Here is a 14,122-nt window from a genome sequence, read left to right as displayed (position 1 = left end):
GTTGGATGACTCTTAACAGACTTAAACTCAATGAAGGAAAGACTGAATTTCTTGTCATAGGTTCAAGTCATAACCTTCGTTCCCTTAGTGATGTTAGCCTTGGTATTGGTTCTACTACTATTGTATCATCCAAATCTGTTAGAAACCTTGGTGCTTACTTTGATTGTAATATGAATATGTTAGAACAAGTTAATCAATTATGTAAATCTGTCAGATTCCATCTAAGAAACATATCGCAGATAAGAAAGTACATAACTGAAGAAACCTGCCACAGTGCTGTTCGTTGTCATATTTTGTCCAGATTAGATTACTGTAACAGCCTATTAACATCTGTTCCCCAAGTGTATTTGAAGCGCCTACAAAGTTTACAAAACTGGGCAGCCCGTATTATCTTTAAGGTGGACCGACGTCATGATCCTGGCCCTTTACTTAAATCTCTTCATTGGCTCCCTGTAAAGAAGAGAATTGTCTTTAAATTACTTCTTTTTGTCTTCAAAGCCTTTAATAACCAGATGCCAAAATATATAAAAGATAGCCTTGCTTCCCATAGACCAACTCGCCCTAATCTCCGTTCATCTAAAGACCCATATTTGCTTGCCATACCCAAAACTCGTACAAAAACAGGTGATCGCACATTTAGTGTTACTGCTTCTAAAGAATGGAACAACATCCCCACTTTCATTAAATCATCAAACTCTTCAGATCAATTTAAGAAACTTCTAAAAACATACCTCTTTTCCGATTAATTTCTTTTGCGTGTATTTGTATTGTAATTATTATGTACTTTTGTTTTAAATCGTTTGTAAACGCTGTGATATAGTTAACTATGGAGAGCGTACTAAATGCTAGTTATTATTATTTATTATTATTAAATAATTATTGATGTATTCGCAATTTAGCTTTTATTGCATTGTTTGCATATGTTATACTTTTTAAATGTTTTTATCTGTAAACATTATCTGTTATTGCATTTTTGTGTCTAGGGGCCCCATGGGAGATCAACTGTTGTTGAATGGGCTACCCCTTATTAAATAAACAAATAATTACGGAAGTAACATAGTGACACGTACGGCAAAAACTAAAATTTTGGTTCAAATAACGACCACTTCGTTAATTTGATAAAAAGGCAATTTACTGGAATATCCCGATGAATCACGCCTATGGTGCGGTGCAGCAGATGAGGGTTTGTGTTTGGGAATATTAGTTATAATTGTTTTTACTGCATATTTCCGTTAATTTAAACGTGTTTGATTGCATAAGCCTATTAAGATGCGATGGTGTCCGCTAAATTGTTGTAAAGGGGTCAAGTACAGCGAAGAAAAAAGATTGGAAAGACATGTAAACATCTCTTTATATGATATTATTGCGAGAAATTTAAGTAGGGATCGTTGAAAAGTTGCTCTCAATGTAGAAAGGGTAAGAGGAATGACAAAGAGGTAGTTTTTTTAATCTAAAGAAAAATACAAAATACATAGTTTTAAATTGTTTTGATAGGACCATTTTAGGGTTTCGGAGGGCGTCCATGTGAATGGGTGTCGATTGGGCAGAAGGGGCATGTATCCCCCAATAATTCAGGTGAGGTGGGGTGTATTATCATCCCCACCGTCAGAGTATATTAAAATATTGACAAGTATGATCATTATGATAAGGAAGGAGTACATCATGATCATGGTGGTAGTATAGATTGTCCTATATACACAAAACGACCATCATTTTTTTTTCTCGGAATTTTCTTGTTTATTGGTTTGTAATTACACCATTTTAATTCAACATTTTTTGAGAAATTGTTCGAAACAGATGGCTGGAGGAAGTAAAATTTCAGGATCAAAACCTCCTCCTTCATCTATGATTGCTTTTTGTTTATAATTTACTTTTTATGTACACTTCAACCTGTCTTGAACCAGTATAGGTTCATGGACCTGGTTTCGCTTGTTACTCTTTCATGTTTCACTTGTTTATTTGTATGGTGCTTTTCTTTGAAATAAAGAAATGGCAAAAAGAAGCTGCTGAAAACTGCTTATCTAAAAAAAGAGCCAATGGAGTAAATTAGAGAGTCAAAAGGGGCCTAAGCTTTCGATCCTAGCAGAATCTTCTTCGGAGGCAAAATGACAAACATATAAAGTGGAACAACCATAATATAGACCACAAACATTCAACATGAATGTTTGTGGTCTATATTATGGTTGTTCCAACATCAATGTTTGTGGTCTATATTATGGTTGTTCCACTTTATATGTTTGTCATTTTGCCTCCGAAGAAGATTCTGCTAGGATTGAAAGCTTAGGCCCCTTTTGACTCTGAAATAAAGAAATGATTACAATCAAAATGTTCATGTTTATGTTAACATGAGGTTAGCTCTTCAATTTTAACCCTTCGACGCAACCAATTGAGCACTTGGAATGTGTCCCGTTTATTTTACCGCCATGTTGAATGTCACTTCATTATTGCTAGTATTCTCCATCTAGGTGTATGACGTAAAATAAACAAAAAACATTAAAAAAATGAGAATTCAAATTCAAAAGAGTTTATAATAGTAGACCGGCCAAAAGTAAAAAAAGTGCTCTAGATAAGGATTCGACGGCAAAATTTGTTAATGCTTGGCATCCCAGCTAAAAGTCTTGCATAAATACCCAGGAATAGCGTATGGCCGGATGCCAAGCGCAATTTTGCGTGAAAGTGTCATTTTTTGCGTAAAAACTTAAAGCATGTCGAAAATCACGCATTTTGATATTTTGACGGATTATCAATATTGTTTTAATTATCTTTGATATGAAATTATTTTTATTCAGAGTTACAAATTATAAGTCTCATGAATATGCATTTTAAATTTGAATATTACACACACACATATGGCACAGGGAAACATAAAACCGCGATTTCCTCAAAATAAAAGTTTGTGAAAACTATCAATAGTTTGAAGTTTTTTTACGCAGCTTAAATTCTTCGATTTAACTGCGTTTATCCATCAAATGTATAGTAAATGTCCTAATGTCACAACTATTAAACAAAAATTCAAGTAAGATGGAATATATCCCATTTTATGTTATCCGAAAGGAGACAATGTGCATTTTACCAGGCGCGCATTTTGAAAGAAAAATTGAAAATACCGTACATTATATATATATTAATTACATGTATAAGTACATACTAAAGCGAGTTTTTAATTACATGTTTAAATACATACTAAAGCGAGTTTTTAATTGAATAGCACAATTTGTAAATTCTTTGCATCCCAGCTAAAAGTCTTGCGGAAATACTGAGGAATAACGTACGGGCGGATGCCAAGTGCACTTTTGCGTGAAAGTATCATTTTTAGCGTAAAATCTGAAAGACTGTCGAAAATCACGCATTTTGACATATTGACGGGATTTGTAAGAAATTGTGATTCCCTTTGATATGCGATCATTTATATGTGAACTTTCAAATTATAAGTCTACTAAATATGCATTTAAATTTGGAATATTACACACACATATATGGCAATATGACATAAAAATAGTGATTTTACTAAAAATAAAAGTTTTTGAACACTATCAATAGTTCTAAGTTTTTTTCAATTTAAATTCTTCGATTTAAATTGGTTCATCTATTGAATATCGATCGTTTCTAATGTCACAAATATTAAATGAATTTTTAAGTAAGATGGAAGATATATTTTCTGAAAGGGGACATGCAAAATTTATCGGGAATGGGGAGGGGGTCATTTTGAATGTAAAATTGAAGATACTGTATATGATAAACATAATTACATGAATAAGTACATGCTTAAAACGAGTTACAAAATTTCTGGCCGCAACTGCCTCTTCCCCCCCCCCCCCCCCCCCCCCCGCTGCCCAAGGTCATGTATAACCCTTTGCGTGCGACGGGCTTCCACAGAAGCCCAGCGAGTCGTTCACTTAGCTGCGACGGGCTTCTACAGAAGCCGATAAATGTTTGGTTTAATTCAATCAAGTTTTTCAGCTTTTTCGTAATTGTTATGTACTAAAACCTCTGCCACTATTTCCTTCATAAACCTATTTCGACAGCAGATTGAAAAAAATATACAGCTACGTGGGGAAAAATCCCGAAAATAGGAAATCATTTCAACTTTACCCGATTTTTTCGTTGGAGTCGGACGGGGAGGATAAATTTTGTGACGAGCACGTACGCGCGCGCATAAGGCCTGATCACGTGATTTGTTCTGATCACGTGATTTGATCCATATCGTTGTTCTGATAGATATACGCTAACATCTTTTTTGCAAGATCGTCACGTAATAAGCTACGCGTTTATTTACCATTTTCGTCTTATTTGTTTAATCAAGATGATATCACTCTAGATAGAATGATATCTCCTTGGTTTCATCGATCTATTGCATTTTCAGAAAAGCAAAATGCTTGTAATGTCTTAGTACTTTGAGCTGATCTCGGTGCACTTTTGATCTTTTTCCCTCCCCATCATCCCTCTTCTTCTCATTATTTTTGTCTACTATTCTGAAAAAAGGAGAAAAGAAAGCAGTTTAGCACACCATTCATCTTCTGCTCTTTTCAAAAGGGGAACGTCCATGTAGTTCATGATATCGGCACTACCCGAACAAAAGAATGTCTGGGCGTCCACTCAAACAAATTCCTTCCGAAAAGAGCAGGATACAGATGGTCAACGCCCCGAACAAAAGGAAGATTAGCGTTTATCGGCAGGATGACCCATTGAACGCTTTTCGTACTTAGCAATACAAAAAGCTTTTATGAATCTTTTTTTGGACCAACATACCGTATCTAAAAAAAGTCTCATTACCGACAACACAGGTGCTTATGACATCCGTCAGTGATTCATATTGCAAAAAGGCGCTTCCCCTGGGTGATGATGCATATAAGGATGAACGAATAATTATTTAGGGAAATTATCGAAAAAATATGTTCAAATGTCAGGGAGGACGAGAGAGAATGAGAGACAGAGAAAAAAGGGGAAACAGACAAGTGCACTTTTGCTAAAATTCCCTGAATATCTACTTAAACGAATTAAAACATGATTTTATTTTTTGGTTAGATTTCTTTTAAAAAATCCAACAATGATTGTTTGTTGCAACTCGGTCCTCAGACCCTTGCCAAACTGATGACTTTTTATCATTGTTCTTGTTTGACCCCCCCCCCCCCCCCCCCCCCCATGGAAATGTTCTAACCTACACTCTAATATTGCTTGTTTATCTCCTCTCTCAGATTTTCTGTTTTTAATTGCGAGTAACGCGGTAGAAAAGATAAGAATAAAGACCGTCCTGGCCCCTTTTTCCCCCGTTATGACCAAAAAAAAATCGCATTTGGGGCGCTTACCATGGTTAGCATCTAAATCATTTTGGTTTAGATGGTTTGGAAAAAAGATGTTATACAGGGACAGCAATGTTTTTTATGGTGCAGGTGTTGAGCTGTGGGACGGGGATGAAGCGGCAAAAAAAATACAATTTGTTAATTCGTGTCGTTATACAGAATAAATTTATAATATGTTAGGTTTTAGAAACTCTTTATCTTATTTCCTTTTCTCACCCAGATGAAAACTCTTGCATTGAAAAGTTGACGGAAACATAATTACTTCAAATGATAAAACCAATAATGAACTAAAAGTTTCCTCGCGCGAAATGGAGGAAATAGAATGATACATGATGATAAAATAATTACGCTAAGGCACCCCTATAAAGAAAACAGGTTTATATGGCGTGTCACCCGATAGAATCCTCTCAATCCAACAAACTTGTATTCATGTGTAACCTACACCCCACCCCCCCCCCCCCAAAAAAAAAAAATGTTGATACCGACCCAAATTTTATTGATTTTCCTACTTTTTTGCCAATTTCTTGCTCATTTTTTAAACTGGCGAATAGCGTGGTATAAAAGATTCGTAGAGGAAAAAAATTGTTTCCGTGACTGAATTTGGTAGGGCGTGGACCGGCCGAAAATAAAAATCAGAAATTTATATAGTCTTCGGATTTTTTGTACATGTTTGCTGAAAGGGGTGAGGACGGTGAGGACTGATACTTCATACCAACTCCGCCGCCTCTGTACTATTAGATTGAACGATTAAAACGATAGAGACAAAAATGAATTCTAACTACTGTGGATGTTTTTTTATGATTTTCTATCGGTTGTGAAATCAAGGAGACAATAGAACAAAACGAAAAAACAAATAAAAAAAAACACATATGATTGCGAATGCTATAATTCATTCAATAAAAAATACTTTCAGCATGGACCTATGAAGAGATGGACGATTAACGCGAGCAATTCTTTAGTCCAATGATAGTCACCGTCGCCTGGTTATGCGCATCTTAATGAGAACATACAGGTGTTGTAACAATAGCAATTACCATGACTACCAAGACGTATCTGATCACCCAAAGACGGAACAGTTTCCCGGTCTTGATTTTTGTTGGCTGATACCCTGTTTCAGCATGTGCCTTTCAGTCAACATGCTTCATATTTGGAGCAGCAAACTTGAAAAGCAGACGATCTTTATGATATAAAATATGATATTATTCGAACCGCTAACTACCGCTCTCACATAATGACCTCAATAACATTGAGAGACACACGATCTATAAATGTTATGTACCACGTATATCTGGAATATTATGGAGACACTTGGGAAAATTAAATTTTAAATGGTAAACAATCAATCACAATATTGCCTCTATATTACAATATGAAAACATTTCCCCAAATAAAACACATGGAACTAAGATTACCAAAGGTAAAAAAGAACTGCACATCGATTTTCCATGATTTAAGCGATTTGTTGTCTATTGCACATATAATTTGTGAAATATAAATGTCCAGTCAGGAACTGCTTCCGTCCCTTCTCACGGTGACGATCATTGAACCAAAGAAGACTAGTATGAAGAGAATGTTATTCAGAGGACAATTGCAGTCACCTGTTAGTGAATTCATTAAGTAAGCGATGAATGTCCATCTCTTCATAGGTCCATGCTTTCAGTAATTGCTTTGCTCTTTTTGAGGGAATAGTACGATAAAGAAAGAAACTTAGAAAGTAACAAGAAGAGAGTTGGGAGGTATGATTTCAGACTTACAATTTTAGTCACTTTTATTCGTTTAACTCTTTGAAATAATTTCAGGATATTGCAAATCGAATACCGATGCGCAAACTTCAGGAACAAAATTATTTTATTACTCTAATATCTGTGTGGGAAATCAAATTAAATGAAACATATAATCCATGAAAAAATCTAAAAAAGAAAATTACTTTTAGTGAAAGATTGAGGCCTCTGTCTTGCCATAACCCTAAGCACCAGGTTCACAAAAAATATTTTAGTCGTGCATTTTTATACGATGATGATGATGATCATCATCATTTGTCTTTTGCGAAAGACCCACGTTATCATTATAGAAAAAGGAAGTTGATACAGAATTTATTGTGAAATGACAGTTACAATAGTAATTTTAGAAGGTTTTTCGGGACATTATTTGACAAACGGGGGGAAAACCCCAACAAAATTTCGACATGATGACCACGATGCAATAGGACGAGAGGCCCACAAATTCAACCATCTCCGATAAATACAAGTTGGCAAAAAACGAGGCATTCTCTCGAAACCGTTACCGATGAAGAGAGAGAGAGGGGGGTAAAATGACAGGTACTAGAAGAAAATTCAGAAAGAAAGGACTAAAGGGGTGGGGCGGGTAAATACCTCGTAATCCAAATCGGGAAGAAAGAAGACGATACAGATATAATTGAAATGAGAAGAACTCAGAGAAAAAAAGGTATAGAAGGGAGGGGATATAGAAAGACGATAGATATAAGGGAATGAAAGCGGTAGAAAATACATTTAGTTACAGGTTAGGAACCAGAGAAAGGAAAAACGAGGAAATCCGTAATTGTTACCGTTTTATAAATACATTATACATGCACAATCATGTTATATTGAAAAATGCGCAATAATTTAAACAAATTTACCATCCGCCAGTCAAATAGAATGATATAGCTTTCAAGTGTTATTGAAAATTTGTAAACAAATTTTATATAAAACGGGCCCCTGGAAAACTTTGAACCCCCCCCCCCCCCGCTTTCTCTCGTTCTCTCATCCGATATTGCTCTTATTTTTGTCTTATATTTCAAAGGAAACAAACAGAAAATAAAGGAATTAAGAACACCGTTTATCCTCTACTCTTTTAAAAATGAACAAAAGAAAGTCATGGCGGACGCTCAAACAAATTACTTATAAAAAAAGAGCAGGGGACTAATAGCCAACGCCCTGAATAAATGGAAGATTAGTGTATTTCGTCAGGATGACCTATAGTAGTAAATGCTTCTCGTATTTAGCGATACAAAAAGCTCTTAGGAATACTTCTTTTCATATTACGACAGTAACAATAAAAAAAGTAAATGTTTACTTATTTAAAACATGCAGGCGCTTAACCCTAAATCTCCCGGGGTATTTCGATTCTTGTCATTCGGGGGGGGGGGCATTATGCCCCCCCCCCCTTTAAGATCATGGCCGCCGATCGCGCGAGGGACGCAAAAATTTGAACGCTGGTAGTGTGCGATGTAATCTACAATAATTTGGTCTCAAAATTTGCGCGAGACTTGAAAGTAAAGTGTCAGTGAGCGGCGAGGTCAAAAAATTTCGCGCAGCAGATATATCGCGAAAATTTTCGATAATGGAGGGGTTGAGCTGAATGTGGGAGGGAGTGATCCGGCCCCTAAAAATCACAAATTTATGGACTTCACGTTTTTGTATACGTTTGCTGAATGGAGGGGGGGGTGGAATGACGCCTCATACCGACTCCAACGCATCTGTAATTAATTGAACGAGTACAAAGATATAGACAAAACGGGATACAAATCTTTCATGGCTTAATTATTACTTTTGATTTCAGTTGTGAAAAAAATCTTTAACGGTTAAAAAATGAATAAAATAAAAGGACAAAATAAAACACTTAGATGCTAAAATTTCAATAGATAAAAATAATTTACTTTCTCTCATTGTAACGAACAGTCATCGGTAGCATGTTTATTTTGGAGGGAAAAGGGAGATAGAAAAATGAAACGTAGAACGAGACGAGGAGAGCGTTGGGAGGTATGAATTCAGATTTGAGTCACATTTACCCCCTTCGCTCTTTGAAATTGCAACAGGAAAACAAATCGAACACTGGTATGCAATCTTCAGGAAGAAAATTAGTTTTTATTACAAACTGTAATTTATGAAAAGAAGAAACCAAAGGCGATTTTTAGCGAAACATTGAGGCCATCGTCTTGAAGCCCAGGAGCCAAAAATCACAAAATAGTTTCGGACTTTCGTTGCGCAGCATCATCATCGTACTTGCAAGGGAATATATTCACCCTTTTTTATTCATTCTGGAAAATAAAGGTATTTGGTATGCTGTGATTTCACCCAAAACGGATTATCGTCGTAATTATACACTTTGCAAATGATCTGAATACAAGGGGGTAAAGAGACCATTCATGAGTAGCGTTACAATAGGCAATGAAAAAAGCACTTGAGCAGACAACAAAGCGGTATCGATCTAACCCGGCTTGTCCGCGCGTGCTGATTGCCCTTACGCATTTTTGTACACAGTGTCTATTGACTTGGGAAAAAGCGAAGATTTGACAAAATAACACGACTTTTTCCTCGTAAATTTCTTAACTATTCTGTTGATTTGAGAAGCGAGACCTTTAATTCTAGAAAGAAAAATGTCTGATCTTTCATCTTTACATTTACTAAAAATCCTGAAAATACTTCAGTTTGGCGCAATTAGCAATATATTAGGAAAACACCGCCACAGATCCAAATACCAGCCCAGCAACAAAAACGGCTCCGCCGCAGGGAGAGGTATCCGGTTTCGCGGGCCCGCACGCAAAGGGATAATGTCCGAAAGGATTACATGTCCCGTTTTCAAGATAATATACCACTAGCGTAAAGGGGGGGCAGACTGCCCCCCGACGAGTCACAACTCATGTAGGGGATGTAACCCTGCCCCCTGGCTTATTTAGTCCTGCTCTGCTATGCATGCAGGCGAGACAAAAATAGGTATTGCCGTGGCAACGGCCATATTTTTTTAGACTTTGATAATCCAATAATTGAAGTAAAATGTAGATTGACATAGTAGTTTAAAAATGCTAATTCGATCGTTTTATTCATACAGGTTTATTTTCTATGCACTAGCGTACCTATGGGGGGCAGAGGGGGCAGGCTGCCCCCCTGACGAGTCCCAACCCATGCAAAATACGTATCCATGCCCCCCCCCCCGACGAGCTTGAAGACTTTTTTGCCCCCCCCCCCCCCTGTGGAAAATCCTAGGTACGCTACTGTTTCTATGATTTGGGATATAGATATTCCTACAAAATTAATATTACCATGGTAACGGCAAATTAAATACCAGTCCTATTTATGAATATCGCCACAGGTAGATTTACGTTCAGCACCAATTAATTCGCGGAAATAGCAAGAAGATCGAACTCTACAAAAGTAAACATAATCCTATATACTATCATGACGAGTATCGCACTGATTAATATAAGTATGTGCAATATAAATGTAATATTGTGCGCTGTTTGTATTTTATCAGAAATGCGCATCCGATAAATGTACATTGTTATCTTTCGCATGTATATAACATAAAATGATATATCTTGCATCTTATTTCAACATTTGTTTTCACTATATGTGCCATGACAACAATTATTATGTATTTATTCGGTTAGCGCTAAAATTGACGAAATTGAGATGCAGAACACAAACATTATATTATTGATAGATTTCACAAACTATTATTTTTAGTAAATCACGATTTTGTATTTCATATTGCCATATATGTGTGTGTAATATTCCAAATTAAAATGCATATTTACTAGACTTATAATTTAAACCTATGAATAAAAATAATTCCATATCAAAGATAATCAAAAATATGATGATAATCCGTCAAAATATCAAAATGCGTGATTTTCGACATTCTTTCAGATTTCACGCAAAAAATGATACTTTCACGCAAAAGTGCACTTGGCATCCGCCCGTACGTTATTCCTCAGTATTTCCGCAAGACTTTTAGCTGGGATGCAAAGAATTGACAAATTGTGCTATTCAATTGAAAACTCGCTTTAGTATGTACTTATACATGTAATTATGTACATAATGTACGGTATTTTTAATTTTTCTTTCAAAATGCGCGCCTGGTAAAATGCTTATTGTCTCCTTTCGGATAACATAAAATGAGATATATTCCATCTTACTTGAAAATTCTTTAAATTTTTGTGGCATTAGGACATTTACTATACATTCGATTGAGAAACGCTTTTAAATCGAAGAATTTAAGTTGCGTAAAAAACTTTAAACTATTGATAGTTTTCACAAACTTTTATTTTGAGGAAATCGCGGTTTTATCTTTCCCTGTGCCATATGTGTGTGTGTAATATTCAAATTTGAAATGCATATTTATGAGACTTATAATTTAACACTCTGAATAAAAATAATTGCATATCAAAGATGATAAACAATATTAAAATAATCCGTCAAAATATCAAAATGCGTGATTTTCGACATTCTTTCAAATTTTACGCTAAAAATGACAGTTTCACGCAAAATTGCGCTTGGCATCCGGTCGTACGCTATTCCTGGGTATTTTTGCAAGACTACTAGCTGGGATGCCAAGCATTAGCAAGCATTAACAAATTTTGCCGTCCAAAGTATAAAAAATCGTTTTGGCCGGTCTACTAATAAAAGGGGAAAAGCACATTGATATTGTCCTTTCATGTGGGCCTATGTTAGTGCTTATTCTTGTAGAATTACTTAACACGCAATACTTTAGTTTCCCCCCCCCCCCCCCTGACGGTGCTTAGGACCATAGAACCCCCCCCCCTCCCTCCCTTCATAAACGTCACCAGAAAAGAAAGTAAAGAAACGAAAACAGAGGTGAAATATATATATTTTTTTTAATATGTCAACTCAAAATCTATAACAAAATTTGATTTTTATATTAAAATGTACAACTTTTTTGCTCACTCGCTTTGCTCTCTTTCTCTTTCAATTACCCTCTAGACTCGTTACGCCGCTGAGACCCCCCCCCCCCCCCGTTAAACAAAATAAAAAGGAAATTCCTTGCAGAGAACAAGGAAGTGTATCTGTAACTGTGTCTTTTGGCTCCCTTATATCCACATTTTTCATTTTCTTTCTTTGTCATTATTTTACAACCAATAACAAGAATACATTCTAGTACTTTTTTATATTGTTATGTAATGTATACACTCACATTTTACGATATTTATTTATGCTTATTAATGAAAATTTGCATTGTATAATATTATTGTTTGTATCGATATTTTTAAAATGTGAAATGTTGATACGAATAAACCTTGAGGTGTTGGAGTACGTGCGTACGTGTGTTGTGGGTGTGTATGTAAGTGTAATGGATATCCTCTCCTCCTCACAGAATTCACGCCAGTGGGGGCACAAATTTAATGCAAGCTTGGTGTTGTTGTTTTCGCCATAGTTTCATTCGTCACATTCTTGATGATCATAAATATTAATGGAGCTTGTCATACGTTCGAATCACTGAAAGCCCCGTACGTCTATCGCCGAGCGAAATGTCGCTATTTTACAATTGTTCACGAAAAACTTCGAAAATGGGTGTTTTGACTATAATTGTGTCTACCTGGTTTACAGGGTTACACCGGGTACCGTATTACTTATTCAATATTTCCCCCTGATTATAAATTATGCGATTCCAACTTCAAAGCATTTGATGTGTATTCTCAATTTCAATAGAGACATATTTGAGGAGCGACAGAGCGTGATTACATGCAAAACTTTGTATAGAACGGTAGAAAGGTTCGCCTTTTCATGTAAGGCCTTCGTGTAATAATACCTTATATCTTCATGTCATTGCCACACACAGACAGCAGGGTAGGTGAACAATGTCATTACAAGTTTTCTATACAGTGCGTCCCACCAAAAAAACGAAACCGAGATTTATCGATGATTTATGATAACTTAATCACAAATACAATAGACAAATGACCTACCATTGCAAAGCTTAGAATCTCCATTTTCATCTGAAGTTACTTAGACTATTTCTCCTTCACGTATGAGTGAGCAAAAACAATTTGAAGAGGGGATACCAAAAAGTCATTTGGCGGGCTGTATCTGAGTTTCAAAAAGAAAACCACACTTTTAGAAAGTTTAATATCTGCTCTTTAATTTGATACCTCAATTACAGAAAATGGTCAAGAAATAACAAAGTTCTGGTTATTTGAAATAAGGCTTGAATTTCAATAATTTCATAAAATGAAGAGGCAATAAGTATTTTGTTATCTATTGCGATAGCTTCTGTGGGAAACCGGTGAAAACACGTTTATTTAATAAAATTATGGAAATGCAAGCATTGTTTCGAGAGATCATAACTTTTTTACTTCTTGACCATTTTTTGTGAATAAGGTATCAAATAAAAGAGCAGATATTGAACTGTTTGGGCATGTTATTTTCTTTTTGAAATTCAGATACCCCGCAAAATGAGTTTTTGGCATCCTTTCTTCAAATTGTTTTTGCTCACTCATGTGTAAGTAAGGAATAATCTAAGTAATATCAAATGAAAGAGGAGATTCTAAGCTTTACATTGGTGGGTCATTTGCTTATTGTAATTGTGATAAGGTTATGATAAATCATCGCTTAATCTCGGTTTCTTTTTTTTTTCTGGGACGCACTGTATAACTCCACCTAAAGCTAAAGGGGACCCAAACTGTACACATGATCCGTGAACTTGCTTATTTCGCCTATGAAATCCAGTTTGCCCCCCCCCCCTCTCTCTCTCTCACATACACAAACATACAGTAGCGTACCGTGACCCGGAGGAGACAAAGCAGGGGGGGCACTGCATTGTCTGTGACTTTTTTGCTCACTCGCTTTGCTCTCTGTTTTTTTCAATTACCCTCTAGGGCCTTATCGTGAAATTTGTCACCTCTCTTCTCGTGTGTGTCGGTGTGTGTGCGCTCGTTGTGTACAAAGTCAATGGGAGTGGAAAGATGTCACCACCGCTGACGAAATAAACGGCAGTGAATGGACTGGTGACATAAACCACGATAATGCCCCCTCGGTCTAGACTCGTTACTACGCTGAGACCCCCCCCCCCCTCGTTAAACAAAA

The sequence above is a fragment of the Lytechinus pictus genome, chromosome 19 (assembly GCF_037042905.1).
Source record: "Lytechinus pictus isolate F3 Inbred chromosome 19, Lp3.0, whole genome shotgun sequence".
Taxonomy (NCBI): Eukaryota; Metazoa; Echinodermata; class Echinoidea; order Temnopleuroida; family Toxopneustidae; genus Lytechinus; species Lytechinus pictus.
Note: the sequence above shows the minus strand (reverse complement) of the source record.